Source organism: Prinia subflava, chromosome 2, assembly GCF_021018805.1.
Source record: "Prinia subflava isolate CZ2003 ecotype Zambia chromosome 2, Cam_Psub_1.2, whole genome shotgun sequence".
NCBI classification, from domain to species: domain Eukaryota; kingdom Metazoa; phylum Chordata; class Aves; order Passeriformes; family Cisticolidae; genus Prinia; species Prinia subflava.
The window spans coordinates 110,784,777-110,808,984 of record NC_086248.1 but is presented as its reverse complement, the minus strand read 5'-3'; the positions used below and the strand labels follow the sequence as shown (position 1 = coordinate 110,808,984).

Below are 24,208 nucleotides of genomic sequence, written 5' to 3'. Positions count from 1 at the left end.
GCTCTTTTCTCTTTTTCAGCTCATAGAGAAGAACGTGTTGTTCTGTAATTGCAGAGACAGCACTGGCACAACTTGTAAACCTCTGCAAAGCACTGCAGAGCTGCCATTCATAAGTACCAAGAGCTAAGTACAGCATGAAAAGCAGGAGGGCCTGCCAAGTTTCTTGCCACTTCCTCCTACTTCTGACAAGGTTTTCAATTAGCAGCTTGTAGGGGCCCAGCCTGTGGTCCTATTTTCATGCAGTATGCATAACTTAATTCCCCAGAAGAGGCCGGAACTGCAGAGGAAAGGAAAATACACACAGATCTGTAATGTTATATATTGGAAGAAAACCGTTTACTAACAGTGTGATTCTGGGAGGAGGAAAGAAAGAGGGGCACTGGCAAGAGGGAAGAAAAGATTAGAGTGGGTCTTGAAAGTGATGAAATCTCCCTCAATCAATTTTGTTAAAAAGCATAGGAGCCCAACACATTTGCTCCCTGCAGCCCTTGTGCAGTCCTCGTGTAAGGCTAACCTTAAACAGCAGCACGTTGAAGAGGATAGCTGCACATTCCAAATGAAGCTCCGTGTCTGCCTAAGTGCCCCACAGGGCAGAAATGTCAAATCATCACTGCTTTGTTACATTGGGCTGTGTTTCTGAGTGTCTCCACTCAATGCCATCACTGCAAAAGGAGGAAACCTCACCTATTGGGCCAAAAAAATGAATTGGTGTGAGCCTTTGTACAGCCCTGGCTCCAGGCAGTAACCTGGGTCTCATAAACAGGGGAGGTGAAAGCAGTTGTGTCAGTACAAATACACCCCTTGAAAATTGGTGCAAAGAAGTGGGGCTGCTGCACTCCTGCTTGGGTCCCTTCCAACTCAGCTTATTCTGTGATTCAGTGACTCAGATTTTGCTTTCAGCAATCCGTGATGTGTCTGTGCATGGAGTACACTGTGGCAACACACCAGCAACCTGGTGAAAGCACAGGTGATGTTAGGGAGGACCCCTGAGGACAGCAGAGGTCTTATGGCCAGGCAGGGAGGAAAAAATGAATCCCCGTGGTCACAAGGATGCCTTAAAACAGATGTCTATCTGTGAGCTCTCATAAAAACAGAATGAGGGAATGTGGCCATGGCAGGCTGTCCTTTGGGAGCTGCTACTCAGCGTGACAAGTGTGGATTGTTTCTTCAAAGCCCAGGATGGAAGCACAAGAGGGTTCCTCTGTGTTTTGTCAGGATGATCTGGTCCTTTACTAGCCAGTGTACATAGAAATACAAAGGCTTATGGCAGACACATTTACCTTTCCCTTCTTGTCCCTTTTCCTCTGCAAAGAGCTTCAGTGGGAGCAGATAAGCCGATTTATGGCAAGTGTATACACAGCTGCAGTGGAAGCCTTGGAGCAAAACTGGAATAACACAGCCACAGTGCTGGAAGTGCCAAGGAAGGTATGAGCTGTGTGGACAGGGAACTCACATCTGTGACGTGTAGGTATGGCTGCTGTTGTGAAAATTGGCTCAATCCCCTGTGGTGCTGCAACCAAAGCTGAGTCTTCACCCATTGCACTGGCAGGAGACCCATCAGGCAACTTCATTTGAGCTGAACCATCTGCAACCTGGTTCAGTGAAAAATGGCAGGGAGTTTGGACTGGGTGACCTCTAAAGGTCCCCTCCAGCTCAAGGCATTCCATTCTGGATATTCAATTACGAAAAAAAAATTTTAAAAATCAGCCCTGAAGGCTATGAGTAGGATTTCTGATTTTAAGGATTTTAAGGATATTACTGGTTTTAAGGAGCCAGCCATATCTGGTTTCCATGTGTCCTGTATAAAGGAGAGGCAGAATGGCTCCTCCACAGGGCAATTCAGAGCATCTCTCCTTGTCTCCTGCCTGAAGCTGGGCTCTGGAGGAGAATGCTTCCCACAGTGGCTCAGCAGGTGTCACAGGGTGTGGAAATGGGGCCTGGGACACTGTGCTCTCCAGGGACACACGGCCACCCTGCCTGCAGAGGGCAGGTTTGGGAGAGTGCTGCCACAGGGAGCAGTATGGCTCGGCCATAAGTTTGAGAGTGCTTTCCCTGAAGTCCCCCAGTAAAAGGAAGAGATGTGAATTTCGTACATAAAAGGAGAAGTATCACATTTTCCCCAAATTCTTCAGGAAATTAGTCTCATATACAACCCCAGAATTTGGCTGCCTTACAGAGACAGAGTGTCATTTGCATGCCATTACCAGGCTGTAAAAGTCTCGTGGTGACTGCCTACTATACATTTGCAATCTTTTGGGATCCTATGAAGGTCACCCCTGAGGTCAGGTTTGTTTAGTCTATTCCATAATGGTGTAAAGTGGACTTGAACGTGTACTCCGCTCAAATAATACACAATCTGATTGATACCTAAACATCAGTAAGTGTTGTATATATGTTGCAGTTTCTAATGTTCCAGGCAGAGGCAAACCATGTATTTGCTAACAAATTGTTTCTACAAACAACCTGATGTGGCTTTGAAAAGTGAGTCAAAATAGGGAATGTAATGTACCCTCAAAATTATAATAAGAAAATCTTTTTTTTTCTTTCCTTGAGAAAAGTTGTGGGTTTTTTTTCCCTTAAATCTTCTCTGACCCTTCCCTGTGTTAGGAATTCTTCCTCCTGTTTACTTTTAATTCACTCACCATCCATTCACTGATTGCCTTGCAATTCAAAAGCCAGGTTCTTTATGTTGCATTGTTCAAAGATGGCTTAATTAAAAATAGATCACATCTTCTCTTTTGTGCCTAATAAGCATTGTGCTGATTGGCTTCATAGAGACCTGGATGATATTTCAGCCCTGTACAGATCTTTCAAAAGGAATAATAAAAAGAAAGGGAGGGAAGAAAACCAATGTGAAATCTTTTTTCATCCTTAATATGTCATGATTTAGTAGGCAAGAATTATTACTCAACATTGGCTTAGGAGAATAAAGAAGGAATAGCGAAAATCTGATATATGAGTGACTTTGCCCTATCTCTCAATTTTTAAAATACTGTAAAAGTATTATCTGTTGTGAAGACTAGGCTCACCCAGATTTTCTAGTGCTTCTCTTTCAACAAGATTTTCATGATGAAAATATAAATAAAAAGTGACATAAAATGATACAGCTCAGCACAAGACTGGTTGAGACAAAACGTTCTTATTGCCATTTTCATGTGGCTTTTTACACCATAAAGTTATAACCAGTTAGTTATTAAGTTTTCTCCGTTTTTAATCCTTTGTCATGCACACTTGCTCAGAGAGGTATTCCCTCTGAGGGAATATATACTTTGTTAATTTATGGTGCAATAATACGTCTGTGATGCTATATTTTATTTGATTCTTTCTTGCATTAAGAAGTTTAATTGTTTTGCTCTATTTAGTGAAGAAGTCGTAATAAAGAACAAATACAAGAGCATGACCCTTCGCAAGTAAATTGTAACTGTGGGTTAAACCTAGTCAGCATCCACCAATACTTCTGGCTTTATTTATTTTGTTTGTTTGTTTCTGTGAAAAATATGGGATGTTAATTCATGTTCTTATAGGTTATGACATATTAAAACTATGAAAATCACTGTATATATGTGGAATATGAGAATATAAGTTTCAGTGTGCCTTGAAATTTGTTAAGACAAAAGCAGGCACCACCCTGGAATTAAACATTCAGAAAAGAGACAAAGGGATTTACGGGGAAACCCGGTCGTCTCCTCAGCACCAGGAGAAGACACATTAAGATAAACCATCAGTCTTCTCCTCCTTGGATGGCAGAGTCGTCAGATCATTATCATCAGCCAACACCCTCGTCTGAGCATGAACATCACCATTAGAGGGACATCACCCACATCTCCGGAGATGAACTTTTACCATTCATCAGCCAGGGCGCCTATACACTCAATAGAAACCAGAAATCGACACCTCACAGGAGAGAAAGAACTCTTTTCTTCTAAGCCGGAAACAACTATGAATGTGAATAACTAGCTTGGACACAAAGGGACTATGAGGAAATTTTTGCCAGAGGCGGAATAAAGTGTATAAAAACGAAGCCCCAAACAAGGCAAATTTGTGTCGGCCAGGTACTGCGTCCCGGTTCACCCTTGACATTTTCCCGGGTAAAAATAGTCAAGTATCTCCACTGTGTGCTGTAGTCCAGCAAAACTGTGTGCTGTGCCTTCGGAAGGGCTGTTTGCAGGTGTACCAGTCTGCTGAGAGCAGGATGACCAGCACTGCCAGCTCAGGATCCAGCTGAGGGGCTCCCATTCTCATGCAAATAGGAGCCCAAAGCTTTGCTCTTCATGGGCTGCACCTGGCCAGACCCAGCTGGCTGTCCCCACCCTGCAGGGCATAACAACCCTCAGGAGGAGGGTTATTAGGAACCTTATTTGTGGAGGAAAGTGTGAGGTCCTCCCCTTGCTGTGCAGGTTTGTGCCTCTGACCCAGGCTCGCTGTGGTGCTGATGGACTGGGTGAGCCCTTGCTGGGATTACTGCTGCAGTGTTCTGGGCTGTACCCAACGATGCATCTCCATTTTTTTTTCTTTTTTTAAAGCAGGGTAAGCTCAGCTGCCTCTGATCTCTGGGTTGTCCTGCAGTGCAGACACATTCCTCGGGAGAGGCTCTGATGGATCAGGAGGTGAGCAGAATTATGGTCAATGGCCTGCTTTGAGACAATCTCAGGTAATGTGACAATTTTGCCCTCTTGCATCCCCTTGTTGATCTCTTCTCCACCTAAAAGCTTTGTCATCTGAAGAGGCAGAGCCCCTTTTTACCAGCCGTAGCTAGGTTTAGCTCTGGTTAGCTCCACACCTGATTTTTGCCTTTCTGTTTCTGGACACAGCCTTTTATAGCCTTTATTCTTTTTAGGACCTAGTTCAGGAGGAGAAGGTTTGATTTGACTCAGTGCTGGCGAATTCTGACTTTTCAGTAACTTTCAAAGCATTCCTGCAGAGAGCGATGACATGGGGAGTCCCCTTGCCAAAATGTAATCATGCAGAAAATGCAAAATTGAGATCACCATATAGATTATTTTATAATGTGGTCACATGAGAGCACATGGCTTAGAAGCCAGAAACTGAACAGCCAGTGCAACAAACTCTAGATTGTTGTAATTTGATTCACATAAGGGAATTGTGTTAGCTTTTTGGCTGTGGTCTTCATGTTCTGTTTGGAAATGTATGATGTCATTGTACCAAGCAAATCACAGGGAAAGGCTGCTTGTATTTATGTTGGCTGAAGGTTTAACCAAGTGTACATGGCAAGCTTAATTTATTGCTACTTTAACTTTGTTTAGTCACTGAAGGGCTTTATTTATGCTGGTAAATTCAAATAGTGGCTAACAGTGACCACACAGCTAAAGAAATAGCAAGAGTCATTATCACTAAATCACTTTGTTGCTGAGTTCCCTTAATTAGGCAGTGGGGGGAAAAAAATTGAATCCCTGGACATTCAATAGTGACTATGGTGGTAAAAGAGAGTGATTAATTGAGATATCAGTTGCTTTCCTTAGGAAACTAAATTTCTGTAACCTACTATGGCAAAGGAAGAATGAAAATAAAACTCAAGCATCATCTAAACTGCTGAATTAATTGAAGGCATATTAAAAAGTTTTATGGGTTCTCTATAAAGTAAAATAAATAGCAAGAAAGCTATATTCTTTATGCAAACATTTTTCATTACAGTACGTGTAGGTCCCTTGGTGAGAGCTCATTAACTTTTTAAAAATTACCTTTAATGGGCTACTCATTATCATCACCATCAAATGCTTCACTTGTCCAACATTCTAGCATTTAGAGAAGATTAAAGCCAAAATTACCTTCGAGATACAGGGCATATTCAACTACACAGGAAAAAAAATAAAATCATTCTGTAAAGTCATGGCTTATAAGCAGTGAAAATTAGGAATGTTGAAAGCAGCCTTTTTTTAAAGCTCAAAAATGTGTCTCAGTGTGGTAGCTGTGGTTTTCAGCAATATAAAAAAAAATGAAAAGCTTCCTCATTTTCAAGTCCCTGACTGAAAAGCTATTTGGTTCAACATAATTGTGAAGCAGGCACCTTGAAGCCTGGTCTCCAGCGCTTGGGCATATCCTTGTTTGGCTGTTTTTTTGCTAGGAGACTTGAGCAAATCACTTCTTCCTTTGCCCAAATTAAACCTTGTAGGTATTGAGCTTTCCTTTGCCAAGGACTGCAAACCTCTGCATGAAAGCTGCTTTAGGAGGTCACTGCTTCATTGTTACTCATCCTGCAAAAACTCTGCTTGATCTCAAAACCACTCTGAGCCAGAGCAGAAAAGGCACAAGATCCGAATTTTTAGCTTGTTTAAATTGGCTCAAGCGTCTCGATTTCAGTGGAAATTCACTCGTTTGCACCAGTAGGGAAATTGGCGTCCACTCTCTTGTTTTTCTAAGGGTGTTTGAGGAGAGTGTGAATTCAAGAGTGCTGATTAAGAATTACAGGCATGCTGGCATGTTTTGATTTACTAGGAGCTGTGTAATTTACCTGATATTCAGAGGGGCTCTTGGGCTGTGGTACCAAGCAGGCTGAGGAAATGGCACCACCCTTATGAAGATGAGGTGAGGTTCTATAGCCTGAGCGTGCTGTGGTGCCTTGCTGTAGTCTTCTTGGTTTTGGGGAGATGTCCCAAGAATCCTTTCTCTGTCAGTAAAAAAGATCCTGTTACTGTAAAAATCATCCACTTCCTCCAAGAATCTTAGTTTATTTTTCAAAGCTATTGAACTTCAAGTTAGGGTGCAGCAATATACAGCCAGCCTTTTTAGTTTAACTTTTTTCCTCGTTGAGTTTTGGTTAGAGTCCTGTATCAACAGTCCTTTGTTTAAAATAAAGGCATTCTGAAATTTTCTGGTCTACTCACAATGCTCTTTTCAGCCCTTCAGCTGATAAGATTCTCCAGACATCTCTCTTCTGGCACTTAATGTCTGATGAAGGAAGTATCTGAAGACTGGTGAAAAGCTGCAGACACCCTGGTGCAAAATAAAACAAGCTTTGGAACATCTCAATCGGTGAAGCTGGAGCGTTCTCTGGATATTCTGGACATAGTGCTGGTAAGGTTCATAAACTGAGATTATCCAAAGCTTCCCCAAAGAATATAACATATATGCATGCCCCTGTTGTTTCTCATCTATTTAGGCCTGTAAGTTGTAGCATTGCACATACATTGTTAGGTCCTCGTGGCAGATTCAGATGTTCTTCAGAGCTTTGAAGCATTCTCCTGCCTTTTAAGTGCTTTTAAGTGCTTCTTTTAAGGCTGCTACTTATTTGGTGATATACAGGGCAGCTGGATACTTTTTGAAAAGCTGACAAACATGCAGTTTTTATCATGCTAGTCCATTCTCTTGCTGCTGCATCTTTGCTGCACTTGGAAATGAAGACAGTGTAATTACCTAACAATTATCTTGTCAGCTTGTAGCAGAATGTGAAATTTGGATCGAGGTAGGGAATGAGAGTGCATCTCAACGCCAGGCTCGTGTGATATGGTGCTCGTTTACTTTCCACGCTGATTTGGGGACTGGCTAATGAGCTAAGGGTGTGGGGTTAAGCCAAATGGCCCAGAGTGATTACCCAGAGCACAGGAGTCTCATGGGCCATGTAGATACACATTGCTGCAGGCTGGGGACACTGGTAGCATTTTCAGGTCCTCTGACAGCCCCTGGAGGTGGGGTGGCATCATGTTTTTTGCCTGGTGGAAGAAGGGGCAGTCTCTTCTTCTCCATGGGGCCACTGATGTAGCTTGCCTCTAAGTCTGTGCCCAGACTGTCCATCCCTCTTCTCTGTCACTCCTGGTGATGTTGCAAGGTGAAGAGGATGCAATAGTACACGAGGAATAGTTCCCATTTTTCAGCTGTTCGTTTTTGGTTCTTGCCTGTAGGTATCTTCTGGAGCCTCCCTTAAACACAGGGATGCCAGGTGAGATAAATTATGATTATTTGTCATTGTAGGCAGCCATGTTAACCTGATTGTGCATATTTGGACAAGAAATGGTGCTTACAGGGTTTAAATCTCAACAGTGTGAAGTGTTGTTCCTTTCTGATGCAGAAGATGCTTTGACTGGTAGATATTCTCCTGTCTATCAGGAAATAGTCATCCCTTTCCCGATTGAAAGGGCTCTGGGAGTGTGACAGTCCTAAGCTCGCACAGTGGTACTTTTTACAACCACCATGGACACAAATTCCAGCTGTTCTGTGCTGCTAAGACCTAGCCACAAAGCAGGCTTAGTTTTCCCTCTGATCAGCTTACAGCTTTTGCCCTCCTGACTTTGCATAGCTTGAGAGACATCTTAGCAAGTGTACCAGTCAACACAGAGGGGAACATGAGAAGTGACTTTCAGCTGACAGAGTCTGTGGGCTCTGATCTGGTATCAATTCTCTTGAAGACTTTTCAAAACAAATGCTGTTTCTGTCTGTGCAACTCTTTAACACTTTGGCATTTCAAGGCCTAAGCCTCCTGCCTTTAGTTGGTAGTGTGGGATTTTAGAGATTAGAAATCATATTATGGGTTGCTAAGTGGTTTGCATTTCAAAGTCAGCTGCAAGTCAAGATATATCTTGGCAGAAGCATGCAGCAAATGGGCCAGGCTTTCAAATACAAGCCAGGCTGCCTGTTGCAAAGGACTTATTCTCTTATAGGCAGTCAGGTGCACTGGTGAATGCTTTGTGTGGCAAGAGTGGTATAAGAGTAGTCTTGGAGGTACTGAGCTGTGCTTGGCAATCTCAGCATTTCTTTTTGTTTGTTTGTTTGTTTGGGTTTTATTGGTTTTTTGTTTTGGTTGTTTTTTTTTCATGCAGTGTGGTGAATATTGCAGCAAACCAGTTTTGGTTTTGCACTATTTCTTAAGAACAGAACATTATTCTTTAGTATTATACATGTTCTTGAGGCCTTGACCTTTTATATTGCTGTGAATACTGTGAACATTTGCAAGGCTTTCTGTATAATTGCTACAAAGAGTTAAGGATATTAAATGTAGTTTTCACTCGTTGAGGAAAAAAAATCACTTAGTTGTGTCCTTAGAACAGGAATGGTATATTTCTCTTCATCCAGTCCATGCTAGGGCTGGAAGTCTGGGATTCACGAGGTGTGGAAGAAACCCAGTGAAAGATAGAGAGCAATGGCAAAATATTATGCACATAACACAACCCTCCTGCACTGCCCATCACCAGAGAGGGTTGGGATGGGCTGTGTGTAAACTGTGGTGAAAGCTAAGGAAGCTTAAACTGGGAAGTGTGCAGGAAAGGTTTAGGTTATTTAAGGGCTTAATAGCCTTCTTCCTTCTTTCTCATTACTTAAGTCAGTGATTAGAAATTTGAATTAATTTGCAGTAACTTAAGTAAAGATCCCCTTAGTGAAGGCTAGCTAGCAACAGGAAGTGTGCTTTTAGACATTTGGGCTATAAATGTTTCAGCTGGTTTATCTTGGAGGGGTAGCAGGTATGAACCATGAGTGTGTTGGAAATAGAGTTTGAAGGTACCTGCACAAGATCCTTAGGGTTGGGAAGATAAGTAGGAAAGGATGTCTGTCAGCTTTATCACTGTCTGAATATATCTACACTTCAAATTTCAACCCTCATCCTAGCAGGCTAGACTGTATGGTTTAATTTTATAACAATCTGAATTCACGCTTTTAAAGACTTTATTCCCTACTCCTGCAACAAATGTCACCAAGCCACAGCATTTTGAATATATATGTACTAAATATGCCACCCCTTGCCCCTGTGGACTGCAGTTATTTGGGTTAACATATGCTGAGCACTTGCTACAAATTTAATACCTTTTTCTTGCAAAACACAAAGCTAAGAATGCAATTGCTTTTTTCATTTGTTTACTATACTCTAACATACAGAGCAGGTGATGACAACAATAGAAGATCACCACTACTGCTGGAGGTATGAATAGGTTCATGACTCAAATAGCTGCAGGGCTTTTTTCCAGATGTGAAATGTGTGGTGAAGAGTATTTTCTTGATGCAGCACAAGTATTTCTCAACCTGGGCTATAAAATGCTATACCAAATGGCTCAACTATTCTGGACATTGCTCCACATGCTGAAAACATTAACTGAGCCTTCTGTTCTCCCTGTGTCTGCAAGTCCTTACCTTTCAGTTTTGATGGGCTTTCTGCCTAACTTCATCCTTGTCTGTTGTTTCCCTCTGTGTGACTCCTCTGGCACCTTTCCCTCCACGTCTCTTTCTCTTGTGTGTGTTGCTTGTCTGTAAATAACTTTGTGATAGGACACTGTATGCCCTTTTTGGGATGCCATGGACAATTACATCAGCTTTTAGAGCAGTTGATGGCCCTGCTGAGGTCTGCCACGTGTGTCCGGTGTGTCACTCATGAGATCATTGGGCATTCATGCAAGTGCCAGCTGAGTGCTCATGCAGGAGGGAATCGGGTGCTTGTGAGCTGTGCCATCATGCATGAAATGGTCAGGTTCTCATGCATGAACTCAGTCATCACGTGTGACCTGAATGTGCAGCCTTGTGTGAGCAAATGGGGCGTCTTGAACCAATTGGATGCCCATGTGTGAGCTCGTTGGGTGCTCAGGCAAGAATTAATTGTGCCTCCATGCAGGGGTTAATTGGATAATCAAGCGTCAGTTCGCAGGACACTCATGCATGAACTGAATGGGCACTCATGCACGAGCTGCTTCTGTGGTCTGGCATAAATTAATCTGGCACTTGGACTTGGATTAATTGTGCACCCACATTTGAGTTCAGTGGGCACTTGAGGATGAGCCAACAGATTGCTTGGGTGTGAATTATTTGAGTGCCCATGCATGAACTGGATGAGCACTCATGCATGTGCTGATTGGGTGCTCATGCACGAGCTTGTTGAACTCGAGCAGGAACTCGCTGGGCATCCCAGTGTGACTTCATGGGGTGCTCATGCATGAATGCAGTGCCTGCTGCAATGTATGCCCTGAGGGGAATGATAATACTTCTTCAGGCTGAGTATAATCCCCCACAGGGGTGGGGTTTGAAGTTTGTGAAGAGGAGGTGCAGTCAGACTGTGGTATGGTTGACCCAAATAATCTATCCCACCAGCTGAAGGGGTAGAGTTTGGAATAGCTTTTGAGTGAAAACTCAGACTGTGATGGTGATGATAACCCCTGTAGTTTGGCTTCCTGCGATGGGGCTAGAATTTTACTAAGTGCACGTGCACTTGGTTAGGATATTAATCCCTTAAAGCCTGGTCCATCAGCATAAAGGGTGGAGTTTGTGATGCATAAGGTGTTCTGACTATGTAGGAATGGCACTGAAGGACGTGGTTTAGTGGTGGACTTGGCAGTGTTAGGTAAATGGTTGGACTCAATGATTTTAAGCATCTTTTTCAACCTAAATGTTTCTATGATATGATTTGTGGGGCAAGGAACAAGATTTTAAAGAGTGTTGCTGCAGTGCTAATCCCAACTGTCTGTTCTGCAGGGAGGAAGGATCAAGTTCTTAATTGCTGTATATTAAGACTGTGAAAATGTTGAAAGTAGAGATAGCAATGTTTGTGTGCTGAAACACCTCTTAAATATGTGTGTTGGGGAGGCAAGGAGTGAAAAGTATTGAGATTAAACTGTAGGGTTTGCTTTGTTTGTGCATGGGCCCCTAACGAGCTCCTGCATGAGTGCCAGTTTAGCCCATGCATGGTACGGGTGCCTAATTAACTCATGCATGATCACCCTATTAGTCCACGCCTGATCACACAATTACTTCACGCATGGGTGCCCAATTAGCGCACGATTTATTGCTCAAATAGTTCACGCATGAGCGCCCAATTAGTTCATGCCTTGAGAGCCCAATCAAGTCACACTTGAGAGTCCAATTAGATCTGGATGAGCACCCAATTTGCTCATGCATGAATGCTCAATTAGTACATGCATGAGCACCCAGGAGTTCATCCCCTCAGGTGAGTTTTCCCCAGTGCCGCACTGGCTGCACCCGGCGGGGTTTGGTGTCCGGAGGTTCCAGCACAGAGGTGGCCATGACCTGTCCTGTGCAGGTGGCAGCTGGCTCTGAAGCTGAAATGCTGTCCCAAAATGCCAGACCCTCAGAGGACCCCACAGTGCAGACAGCGTGTGGAGCTGCTGGAGGAGGCATATGATGGGGAAGATGGCAGAGAAGACGTGTGTGAAAGAGGATGCTCCATACCCAAGGGATGCACGCCTGGATCACTGCAACCCAAAGATGACATTCAGCAGGGCAAGGAGGCTTTGAATGTGGCCGTGGGTGACCTGTGCCAGCAGAGTGACTCTGAGAAGCCAGAGGGGTGGAAGACACCTAGCAAGACACATGATGGAATGGCAAACAGAAGAAACTTTTGTGTGCACAACCCCAGCTTCCTGCACTGCCCGCTGGATCAATGAGATGGCTGGTGCAAACCAAGTGTCACTTGTAGTGCAAGTAAGAGGAGCTGAGCTTAGGAAGGTGTGTTTAGCTTAAGTGGAGTCTAGGAAAGGGGGAGGAAGGTGCTTTCTTAAGTGTTTGATTTCTTGTAGTTTATTCTCTCTCAGTGCTTGAGCCTCATTAGAAAGTGATTTGTGTTAACTTCCTAAAAACCTGTTCCCCAAGTAGAGGTGGTTTCGTGCACTGCAGTGATTAGTGGAGAATACAGGCAGCACCCAAGTCTGGGACTGCAATAACTTAAGTGACTTTGAGACCTAGGAAAGAGTCTTGATTGTGATATTGGAAATTTAGGGTACTCTGGTTATGTCCTTCATGTCTGGAGGGGTAAGTGCAAACAGTGTGTAAGCAACTTGGAAATGGGGAGTTCAAGGCTAATGGAACAAGGTCCTGAGGGATGGGAAGGTGACTGGGACAGGATGGGGTCAGCTTTGAGCCCCTGCCCCAGTGGCTTACAGCCAGGGATTCAGGAGTGCCCTCCACAGAGAGTCCGTGTGCTTAGGAAACTCCAGGAAAGCTGCTCTGCTGCAGGGTGTGGAGGGACTGACTGCATCCTCTAAACAGATCTCCGGAGACCCCAGAAGCACACAGCAGATGCAGGGAGTGGAGCTGAAGGTCTCTTATTTGAAAATAAAAGAAGCCTGCTAAAAGAAGTGTTAACAAGCGCTCAGCGCAGAAGGGAGGCTCTTGTTCATTATGAGCAGCGCTTGTAGTGCCGTGCTGGGCAAAGTGTGCACCACACAGGGCTTATCCCCACTGCCTGCTCCACAGGGCTGAGAGCAGAGTTTGTAATTAGTGTGTGTTAGGGCTGTGACGATGTTGAAAGTGCAGTTTATAATGGACAGATGTTGAAGCAGCTCCTGTGCCTTTTCACAGCGCAGAAGGGCAGAACTCGCAGGCTTTTCTGCATTCACATGTGCAAGCCCAGCTTGGTCATGCATGAGTGCCTGATGAGGTCACGCCTGAGTGCCCCATCAGCTCTTGCCTGAGCTCACAGTCAGCTCCTGCCTGCACGCCCAGTTCATTCATGCATCGGTGCCCAATCGATTCATGCATGAGAACCCAATTTCTTCACGCTTGCACGCCCAATTAATTTGTGCATGAGTGCCCAATTAAGTTATGCATGAGTGCCCAATTAATTTGATAAGAGTTCAGGGAAGTGCCACCGCTGGGAACCCTGAAACTGAAGACAGATTGAAATTAAACCACACCCCTTAAAGGACCCCTGGACAAATTAATCTAGGCTGGAAACCAGTCCCGTGGTTTGAATCGAAAAGAAATGAAAACCAGCTCTTGTTCTACACCTGGGTATAATTACTACAACATTAACTTGGATCCTTTTTTAGAACCCGGAAAGCAGCTGTGTGGGATGCTGGCTTTCTCCACTCAGAGTTCTGGCCTTTCTGTTGCCATATGAGGTTGTTGTTTTGTGCACTCATCATTAAAATGTAATTTCCCATCATATAGCTTCCTCAGCCAGCATGAAATATCCATGAAAACAAAGATATTTTAAGTGAAAGAGCAAAGTTAAACCAACAGAAAAATTCAAGAACACAGGGCAGGTCTGTAATGGTTTCAAACTACCACAAGGTCCCAGCCTGTTTCAGTAGGAAGGAGAAGTTATGCATTCTTACCTCCAATGGATACTGCAAAAAGCTGTGTACTAGCAATGCCTGGGCATGGTTTTCAGAAAAATAAATTACTTTTGTTAGTGAAGACCTAGAGGAAGACAATACAAAGGTCTTTTTGTATTATTGCTTAGCGTGTGTCATCCTTTTGCTTTTCATTTTTCATGACTTTTGTGATGGTGACAGTTCCATCACCTAAATTCCATTTCTTGGTGAGCTCTGTTCTCCCATCATTGTCTGCTCTCTGCTGGGTGGTGTGGCTCCTCAGCTAATGTCAGAGCAGTGAAATTACCTGTGGAGGTCAGAGTAGCAGCTGATAACAGCCCTGTCCCCACAGCCAGCAGCTGCTTGCTTTGGGAGTTGGGAGCACTGAAGATTGGGTTTTTTTCTGCTTTTAGACTCAACCTGTAGATGCTTCTAAAATGACCTTTCTTACATTGGCAGTGTCCTTATGGAAGTTTTAACTAATATCTGCAGCTTGCTTGTAGCAGTAGCATAAAAGTGTTTTACCAGCTGACACCTTTTGATTCTATTGTTCCTTAGAAATGGGCCAATTTCAATTTGTTGTGTCCTATATGACCAGACTGCAGCTTGGGACTCTAAAAACTGCAAGCCTGGGACAGAAACCAAGCAGCTTTTGTTCTAATTTGACTGGAAAATGAACAGTAGACCATAAGGTTGTCTGTCTGCCACTTTTTTTACTTGCTCTTTACAATGTAATACATGAAAAGAATTATATATTTGGGCTTCATAATTCAGTGGCTTTGTTACTGATTCTGAATCATTCTTTTTAAAAGTGGAAGCTGCTCTCTGTTCCATCTGTTCTACCTGTTTAAGTAAAACAAACTCCCTGACATGGCTCACTTGTCACTGGTTTCAACATTTGGATCATATGAGATTTTTTTTTTTCCAATCACAGAGAAACTGTTATTGATTTTTGCTTTTATGGTAGGCCAAGGGGAAAAAGAAGGCAAAAATACCTGACAGGCTTGGGCATCTCCTGATGTGACTTAATATTCTGGTTTCTCCACCTCAAATTGAAAGAATGACAAGATAGAGCTGTTTGGGCTTGAAGATGCAAAGGGTAAATCTCCCTTGAGGCCTAGCTCTCCTGTTCCTTTTTAGCTTGAACTCTCTGGGTGGTGTCCCTGATTTTAGAGCTTACTTAGCAGGTGCAACATGACTGGAATGAGGCAACATAACAACAATCTCTGTAGGAGTAGAGAAGAGCCAGTGTTTTAAAAAGGAGGCACAAAATGGGTTACTGCACACAGATCGAAGTAGAGGCGTTTGCAGGCTCCACAAGTCTTTTGGGAAGTGTTTCTAGTATCACTTCTATTTAATTTTAATCTGGAAGCAAAAAGATACATATCTAAGCATTCGTGTTCCTTCCCAAATGGAAGGTGCCTACTTAAACTGCCTCAGAGTCTCTTTTGAGGCATTTAGTCCCAGCATGACCCAAATGCAGCTCTGGTGATGCAGGCTTAGGGACAGCATTGAATTTAAAATCTCACCAGCATCAGCTCAGTGAACAGGGAGGAAAAACTCTTCTGCAGGGCCATGAGGGCTCTGTGTGGTGTTCATGCTGTGTCTGGCAGGTAACCAAGAAGCTTCCCATCAGACTGCCAGAGCTGCACTGCCCTCTTGGGCATGGAGTTAGTGCCAGCATAAATAAATGGAAGGAAAATATATTATGAAATGTGATATGAAAATAAATATGAAGGATTCCAAGGCATCTTTTTGTCTTGGGCTGATATGCTTTTGCTGCCTAATGTTGACTTGCAGGGTGGTGACTGGGTGGCAAAATGCTCTGCTGCCCACACATTGAACTGTGAGGTCTAAGGAGAGAGTGTGGGAAGGAAAAGCCAAGAGGGAAAAGTCTATTACAGTTTCAGATAGTAAAAATTTTATTGCACCTTTTACACATTCCAGGGGATGCAAGTAATTTTAAACTTGACTGTGCAAACTGCTGCCTCCTGAAGACAGGTGTGGTATTGGTCTGATATTTGGATGTACCTTCTCTATGAAGGCTGAAAGAACAAACTGATGTTCACTGGCTCCATAGTTAGTTCTCTACCTGCCCCATAATGTTAAACAAGAATGGGGGATATGTAGGTCTTAGAAGCCTTCTCTCTGCCTTTTGCTCTAGCTCCTCTTCCTGCTGTGACTTGTGATGTAGATGAGCTGGCTTCTGAACACTAAAGAAAATCAGAATGTATTTACAACCTGTGGTCGCAGAGAAGAGACTGCATTTCAGAGGTTTGAGAACTTTCCTCAGCTGACAAGTGACCTTTAAACTTAGCTGTAACAGACATTGGTTTTGTCTTCAGCATTTTTTTCTTTTCTTTTGCCTCAGTCTTGCTGGAGTTTACACTGAATAGTAGTGGAGCAGGCAGGCTGGTCCATAACACCCTCCTTTCCATCTCGTGTTCTTTCCTGTGGATAGCAATGAGAGAACTGATGCAGGGCCTGAGCTATCGAAGCTGTCACAGACCTGGTCACAGACCTCTTGTAGGAGTTCATCTGGCTGGGTTAGAGTTTAGCTGGCACAGCCCAAGGTCAGCTCCTTCCCTGATAAGAGCTCTTGTGAAGAGCCTGCCCCTCCTTTCCTTTGGGAGCTGCTGGAAAGCTGAGGCTTCACTGCTGGCCCTACCTGTGCTCCATCACAGCCCTGCAGCAGCTGCATCTGTGATGGTCTGGTACTGACACAGCTCTGCCCCAGCCCTGGGGTCAGTGCTGGAATCTTCTTTATTAACCCTCTTTGTTCCCAGCCTCCTGTGCCTTGCAGAGCCCCCTGCTCTCGCTGCTCCCTGGTAGCCAGCAGAGGTGAGGACCTGTGGTAAAACTTCAGCTTAAAAATGGTTCCCAAGGGAAAGGAGAGGCAGGTCCTTGCTTCTGGCTTTCTTCACAGCAGCTCTTATCAGTGACAGAGGTGATCTTGAACTCAGCCAGCTAAATGGTTTGATGAGCCAGCTAAATCCTAGGAGGGGGATGTGTTCTGGGCCATGAGAAGATGCTCATACCTGGCTGAGCACTAGTGCTCCCCTCTGTCTTCTGCAGCACGTTGTGGCTGGATGGCTCAGATGCACTTGCAAGACTGCATGCTCAATAATGCTGCTCCCCTGCTCTTTCACAGCTGCATGTTCCTTGCTCCCTGTCCAGCATTGTATACAGTTCTTCCTGTTACTAGGGTTTTTGTGGTCCCAGAGCCCCTCTTGCTCTTGTTTCAGCCCTTATTGAAAAGTTTAACGAGCAATATAACACACTTTTAACTTTATTAACCCAGAGTCGTCACGTGCTGCCAGAGAGGTGAATTCCAAACCCTCAGGCCTGTGAAATGCCTCGCAGGCCGTGTCCCACTTGTGTGTAATTTGGTGAGCGTGACCCTGCTGAGGTGGGAAGTGCTGTGCCCTGTATCTCCCTAGGGCACAGAGCACCATCTCTTGCAGGAGGCTCATGGCTGAAATGTTTATCTCCTGCTTCACTGCTGAAGCTGTGCTGAAGATAGTTTATGCTCACTGTTTTTTGGGAGGGGAGGGATAAAAGCTGGATAACCAGCAGCTTTTTTGATGTAATCTGTGTCTGGATTAGGTGCAGCAGTGTCTGTGGATGGGGAGTTCCTCTAAGAAGTAAGGAGATCACCTCAGCCTGTTTTTAACTTGATGTTGCAAAGCTGACACTGTTCTCTTGAGACCTCCCATCAGCCCAGAAAAACAGCAACTGTCCCTATTTTTTAGTGGATACCCCATCAAATGTGGGTTACACAGGCTGATAGAATTACTTGGTTCAAGTATCAATGATATCTTATTATTCCTTTCTTGCTTTGCTGATGTATGTACCTGACAGTCAACTCAAACTTTTTATCTTTTGTGGGGAAGAGCATGCGTCCAAACAGGGAAAGGGAGTAAGTCTAAACCATATACGTGAGGAAAGTAGATTTATTCTCACTTATGTGGATTGGAAATTGACAGAACATGAATAGGATGCTTTCATCTCTCTCCTTTCTTCTCTTTCCAACACATCTCCTTAATGCTGCTCCTGCTCTAGGTTATATTCCTTAATGCCTCATTTTTCTGAATTGCAACAGTTGTTTTATCGTATCCTAATGTATTTTCTGATGCTCTGCAAGACAAGGAGATGACATTTGTCTTCCAAGACTTTTTTAATGTGCATTTGTAGGCATTCAGGACTGGCTGAAAAGGAAATTTGTCAGCCCTGTTAGGGCACCGTTTGAGATAAACCTCAAATTGCAAATGGATTGTTGAATTTGTACCAACAATTCTTTTAGGTTTTGAATCTTAATTTAGAAGTAGACAAGCCCAATGAAAAGACTGGTGGTGAAATATTGAGTATTTGGAAGTGAAGAGGTGAGAACAGGGACATGATGGGGTGTGAGTCTGTCAGGTAGGCCTTGTTAAAGTAACTTTAAATGAATTAGAGACAGTGCGGGTAAATTACTCTGAGCTCCACACAGCCACATCTACAGCAGCACCTGAGCTGGGGAGTTCTGTAGCTAACTCAGGTACCTCTGCACTACAGACATACCCTGAGGTAAAGAGAATATAAATAGGGTTGGCAGGCGAGGGACAGAGCGAGCAGCCGATCTGCGGAGGGCGGAGGAGCTGGGATCAAACCTGCTGCCAGGGCTTTGAAAGTCATGAAAAGCCAGAGCCTTGGTTTGCTCACACAGGCACAACTCCTCTGGGCTTCGGGGAGAAAGTGCCTGAGAGGCTCTCAAAGTACATGTGCAGAGCCAGCCTTGTTGTGCTAAAAAACAAGCTCTGATTAACCGCGCACGTGGCAGGAATTTTGCATCGCCGCTAAAGCAATGAAAAGTCCTGAAAGATTTCCGTGACATTAATTTTAGTTCATTTGAGATAATCCATGTAGGGCTTAAATAATACATGAGATTTATGCCATCGAAGATATGCAGTGTGTCTCAGCCTCAGTGAAAAGAAATTTGCCTTGCTGACACCAACCAGGCAAACCAGCAGACAGGACAAAACTAGTTTTTCATCGGAGTATCGCTGCCTGTTTCTTCTCCTGGCTTTCATCTCTCACTCCCTTTCTTTCCCACCTCCCATTTTTTTTGTTGATTGGTGTCACCTCACATGCTTAGGATGTCTGCCTGTCTGCTCAGAGTGTGAACACATTCCTCAGAATGCTGATTTGTTCGTTTCACGCCAGTGTCAAAATGACTTATTAAATTCGGCACCTCCTGATCCTCGGTGCCTGATGTGTTGCTATCCAAACATTAAATGACAATAAGCATATGCAGCCGCTGGGCCTAGCAAACTCATTTACTTTGATAAAAATGTCATGGCAATATGCTTTAAATCACTGTCCTTTTCATCATTGTTAATTGCTAGCTGTAGACCTCTTTCCTATGCCTAGTGCAAGTGTTAGGATGCTGCTCCTCCTAGCCTGATTAAACATTATCTTTTCTAACTGCAGAAATCTCTTTCAGTGGCAGCGTTATTTCATCAAGAGATGGATTTTGCTCTTAATTAGCCAACACGCCACCAGGGATGCTTCAGTCATGGGTGTGAAAAAGCCTCCAGCAAAAGATTGTTCCCTGGGATTACAAAAAAACAACGTAGCAGTGACTTGGGGATAATTGGCAGCTTCAGTGACGGTAGGTTGGCTCTAGCAGTGACAATATTTTCTGGTGTAATATCAGTACCTGCTTCTGTCTGCTTTCCAGTTGGCTCACTGCAGGCTCAACAAGAGCAGCTCTGTATAACAATGGATGCCATTGAATGCTGGGGGTGGGCAACTGTTCCCCACCTTTTCTGCTGTCACAGCTTTCTCAAAGGCACAGGTTTTGTGCTCTCCTCAGCAAAAATGCACCTTCTTTACCCATCCATGATGGCTGGAACTTGATGCTGAGTTTGGACTTGAATATATCTGTTAGTTTCTTGCTACTAGTAATGTGCCTAGTTGTTTTTTTTTTTTTTTTCTTTTGTCTCTAGGAGCTATTTGCTTCTATGGTCAGAAAGTCTTGACCAACTGAATTCCTGGTGATATTTTTCCCAAAATAGTAGGAAAAATATCTTTAAAAACAACACACAAAAAATCATCGAATCCTTATGTTTCTAGGGAATATAAGGTTATTTGCAATGAGAGAATAGAACTTCAGACAACTCTGTGAAGATACCCATTTCACAATCCAGGGATGACTTTCAAATAAACTGTCTCAGAGCTTGATCAGAAATAGTATCTGAAAGATTGAGTCAGTCCAGTGGTGTTAAAAAAAAATCTATCCTGCATGGAAATGAGAATTTTATTAAGAAAATATTATTGTATTTTGTAAACAAGTTCTAAAAAGGGGGGCAATTATCTGTGTGTGGGGAAGGAAATCCATGCTGCTTAAGGTGTGGAAGCATGAGAGCATGTCAGTCACATTGCACTGCTGCCTGAACCTATTTTAACATTTACATACTCAACCTAAATTCCTTCAAGAAACCAAACCCAAACAATCTCATTTGGTACATATGTGCTTGATCCAAAGCTTGCTGAAATCCATGACAAGTTTCGGGATGCGATTCTAATTGTCACGAAGAGCTTCCAATTACTTAATACAATTTCTGAGGAGAGAGAGAGAGAGAGATACAATTTCATCGGTCAAAGATGTTCTTCTCCAAGTGGAATGAGCTCTATCTAACACATCCTTCACACTGCAAGCCTGTCAAGCAGTAGCAGAAAGAGATGTGATCAGGCATTTGGAGGTGCCTGCCTTGTAGCAGCAAAGCAGAGGTTGTTGCTTTGGTGTCAAATGAAATGAAGAGATGCTTGGGCTTTGCAGGGTCTATCTTCTCCAGATAAAAGGCCAGTGACCTTTTCACATCAAGCCTGGGGAGAAGGGTCTGGTTAAGGGTGATATGCAAAAGTGTTGGCAAGAGGGCTGGTTCATTAGGGCTGAACCTCCTTTCTCTCACCTTAGGGAAGTAATTTAAGATGTGTCTGTCACATTGCTGTGTCCTCACGGGGTGGTGGATCATTCTTTAAAAGCAGAAAAACAAAGAGAAGCACTCTGAAATGTTGAAGTAATATCTTCCTTTTAGAGAACTGCAGAGTATTTTTCTTTTGAGCGTTTGGATATTTTGAAGTGTTTTAATTTCGAAATTATCTGCCCATAAGAAGGAGTTATTCAAAAAATGAAACGGAATAGTTTCAGAGTACTACAAAATCTTCTTGTGCTGAGCAGAAATACTGGAAGTTTTATTTTGATCTTTGTTTTCGTGTGGTTGGATGCCAAAGAATTAAAAAGGTATTGTCATTTTCCTTCCCATCCTCAATCCAGTCACAAAATAAAAGAGCTTTGTTATTGCTAGGAGGAAGCCAGTTTTCTATAAACATTTTTGAATGATGCTCCAGATTGGCTGTAGGCCAATCTTGTAGACCTTTCTGAATGCCTTAGAACAGCTTGAATTACTTCCTTACAAAGAGAAGAGGTTGCATTTGTGTACCTGATACAGGAATTACTCCTGAAGTGGCAGAGAAGAACCACACATGCTTGTCAACCACTTCAACCACCTTTAACTATTTAAACACCTATTTTTCTACAGGTGGTTTGTCCACGCCAACAGATACATCAGTAAATCTTCCCACTTGTGTGTGCAAAATTTGGGTTGTAATATGAATAAAGCATTGAGTGCTATAATGCAAAGTAATTTTGTTGGAGTTTTTACCAGTCAGTTTTAGCCTTGATTACTTCACTAGGATTGCGTGGTGTGTGGGCAGGAGGTTAGAATTTGCTAAGAGGGTGCCTCTCTGTACCTGGTATAGTTGCATTATTTACACCTGAAGTGGCAGAACTGAGGCACTCAGCATCAGTTTCTCTCCTGCTCTAGTAATCCATTGTGGATTATTATCGAGATCAGCTTGGGAAGGTAATACAATTTTAACACTCCAGCAAAGGGTAGGAAAGGAGAAAGAAAGAAATTTCAGGCAGCAGTTGGCATCTATCCTGTGATGTGAGCAGTGAGTATTTTTCAGGCTCATGAAAGATCTTGTAAAAGGGTAGAACAAGCATGGCAAAGGTCTGAAAGACAATAACAAAATAGGATTTTGCAGAAGAGAAATTAATGTTTCTGGACATAAATATATTTATATTTAATATGTCATTCAGGTAGAGTATTAATATAAACAGTGCTTTGTTTTCAGCATTTTGCAGGCCATCCAGGGAAGTAACTGAATATATTTTCTTGGAGACAGAATAGAAGGCTCAGAGAAGATGCCCAGGTCTGGTAGGATACTGGGATGTTGGTGCTTCTGGAAAGGCTGCAGTTATCAGACTGCTTGATTTAAACCACTGCTTACTGCTGATTTAAAGGCCCTGCTTTGTTTGTGGAAAAAAATTAAAATAATCTTGATTTTGTTTCTTCTCTGGTGTGCAATGGTAGAGCAAAGTTGAATGTATTTTATGGTGATACAGAAATACACAAGGGGCTAATGATCACTTTTAACTTTCCCTACTACTTCCACAGTTTTTGATTTAATTCTTCTCATTCATCAAACTGTTTGGATGGGGTATTTGAGTTGATGGAGGCAAATAGTATAGTGGAATGAAAATACTCATATCAAAGAAGACACTGAAAAGATGTGGAAATTGGGCCGAGTCGGGTTTCCATAGTTAAAATAAGAATCCCTCAAATAAACAAGCAGAAAATTGTTCTCATCTCCGGTGCCTTTGAGTCTGTTAAAGTCAAGTAGAACCGACAGAGCTGCTCAGTGTCCCTGTGTTTAACAGTGGTGCCTTCAGACAACAGGCAGAAACTCTTCAAACTCTTCTGCATACTCATATGCATGTTTTTGGAAAGGATTCCTCATTATTAGAGCCATTATTGGAAAAATACCCCTAACAATTCGTTAATGGTGTTGGAAATAACGACACTCCTTTGCACTGTATATTATTTTAGCTGAGAATGGTTTTGAGAAGAAAAAGATCTCGGGAAGGCTTTCCCAATCAAAGAAAGCAGAGACAGAGTTGGTGGGCACCAGTAGGAACTATTTGCAGGTTTGGTTTTGATGAGTGGTGAAGAGTTAAATGAAGCTGGAAAACGGTAAGTTTGTGGCCTTGCTGCTGTGCTGTGTATTCTGGTTAAAATCTGTTGTCACAGCTTTATCATCCATGTAATCAGGTGTGATATTGGCTCTGTGTAGCCCCTCCTGCCTGCTTTCTCCCAGTTCACTCTGGGAAGAAGCAGAGTAGCAGGAGAAAGAAAGAGAACAGAAGCATTTTCTTGGTCTGAAGTGCTGTTAAAAGGACATCTATGGGGCACTTATTTCATAAGGTTTCATTCTGTAAATGCCACTTGAACTAAAATATTCCCTTTCATCTTTCTGACAGAAATATGACACAGTAATTCTTTGTGAAAATGTAGATGATATGCTGCAGTAGTTACAGTGAGTTAGGATTAAGTGGCAAATGCCTACTCTTAAAGGCTTAATTAAAGACACAATAGCTCTGGGAGGTCATTATTGTAATTACAGTGCTGCCTATATTGTTGTAACCGAGGACATGGTTGTAGTGTCATGTTATCTCTACACAGCATCCTGGTTTGATGAGGCAGCTACTGCATACATTCCATGGGCTGTGATTTGCATGAGCTTTTTGCTAGTCTGTTTAAGCTTGAAAATCTGATTCAGGGCTCAGTTTATTTTTACCAGTTTTATGTGGGTACAATGCCATTAACTGAAGTGGGACCACCTTAGATTTAATTTTTTCTTTTTTACCCCCATGTGCTGGAGGAAAATTAGTCTCTCTGGCTTTGGTTACAATCTGTAGAAATTAAGGAAAGGGCTGAAACAAGACATTTGTCTTAATGTTCTCTGTGAATACAGAGATTAAGAAGAAATAATGGTTTTCATGCTGACTTTATCAACAGGTAGTTTGAAGAGTAGATCCCCAACAGAGGAAACCAGCAGGCCTGCGTGAAATTAAATCTTAATGTTATAGAATGCAGCAATCATTTTCAGCAGTGGATTTGAGGGCTGGCTGACATACTTACCTTTTCCAGGGATGAGATTTTTCCCTGTTTTTTCTTTCCAGTCTTGTATTAAAGCCCTGAAGCAGTATGACTGTTGTTGCTTACCATGAGAGAGAACTCCACAGCTGATTAATCCCATGCCTGGAAGTATTTTAATCTGATTATTTGGGAAGGGAATTGCAGTGGTAGAAAACAAAGCAAGGTTAAAGACAGTGTGGG

General features: G+C 43.0%; 1 long non-coding RNA gene across 1 annotated transcript; it reads left to right on the top strand.

Annotated features, from left to right (window-relative positions):
• The first annotated feature begins 4,050 nt into the window (after nucleotides 1-4,050).
• On the top strand, nucleotides 4,051-20,847 carry LOC134547516 (uncharacterized). The gene is made up of 3 exons (XR_010079508.1): nucleotides 4,051-4,651; nucleotides 6,857-7,032; nucleotides 19,465-20,847. It is a non-coding gene; the product is annotated as an uncharacterized LOC134547516 (long non-coding RNA).
• Nucleotides 20,848-24,208: the final 3,361 nt, after the last annotated feature.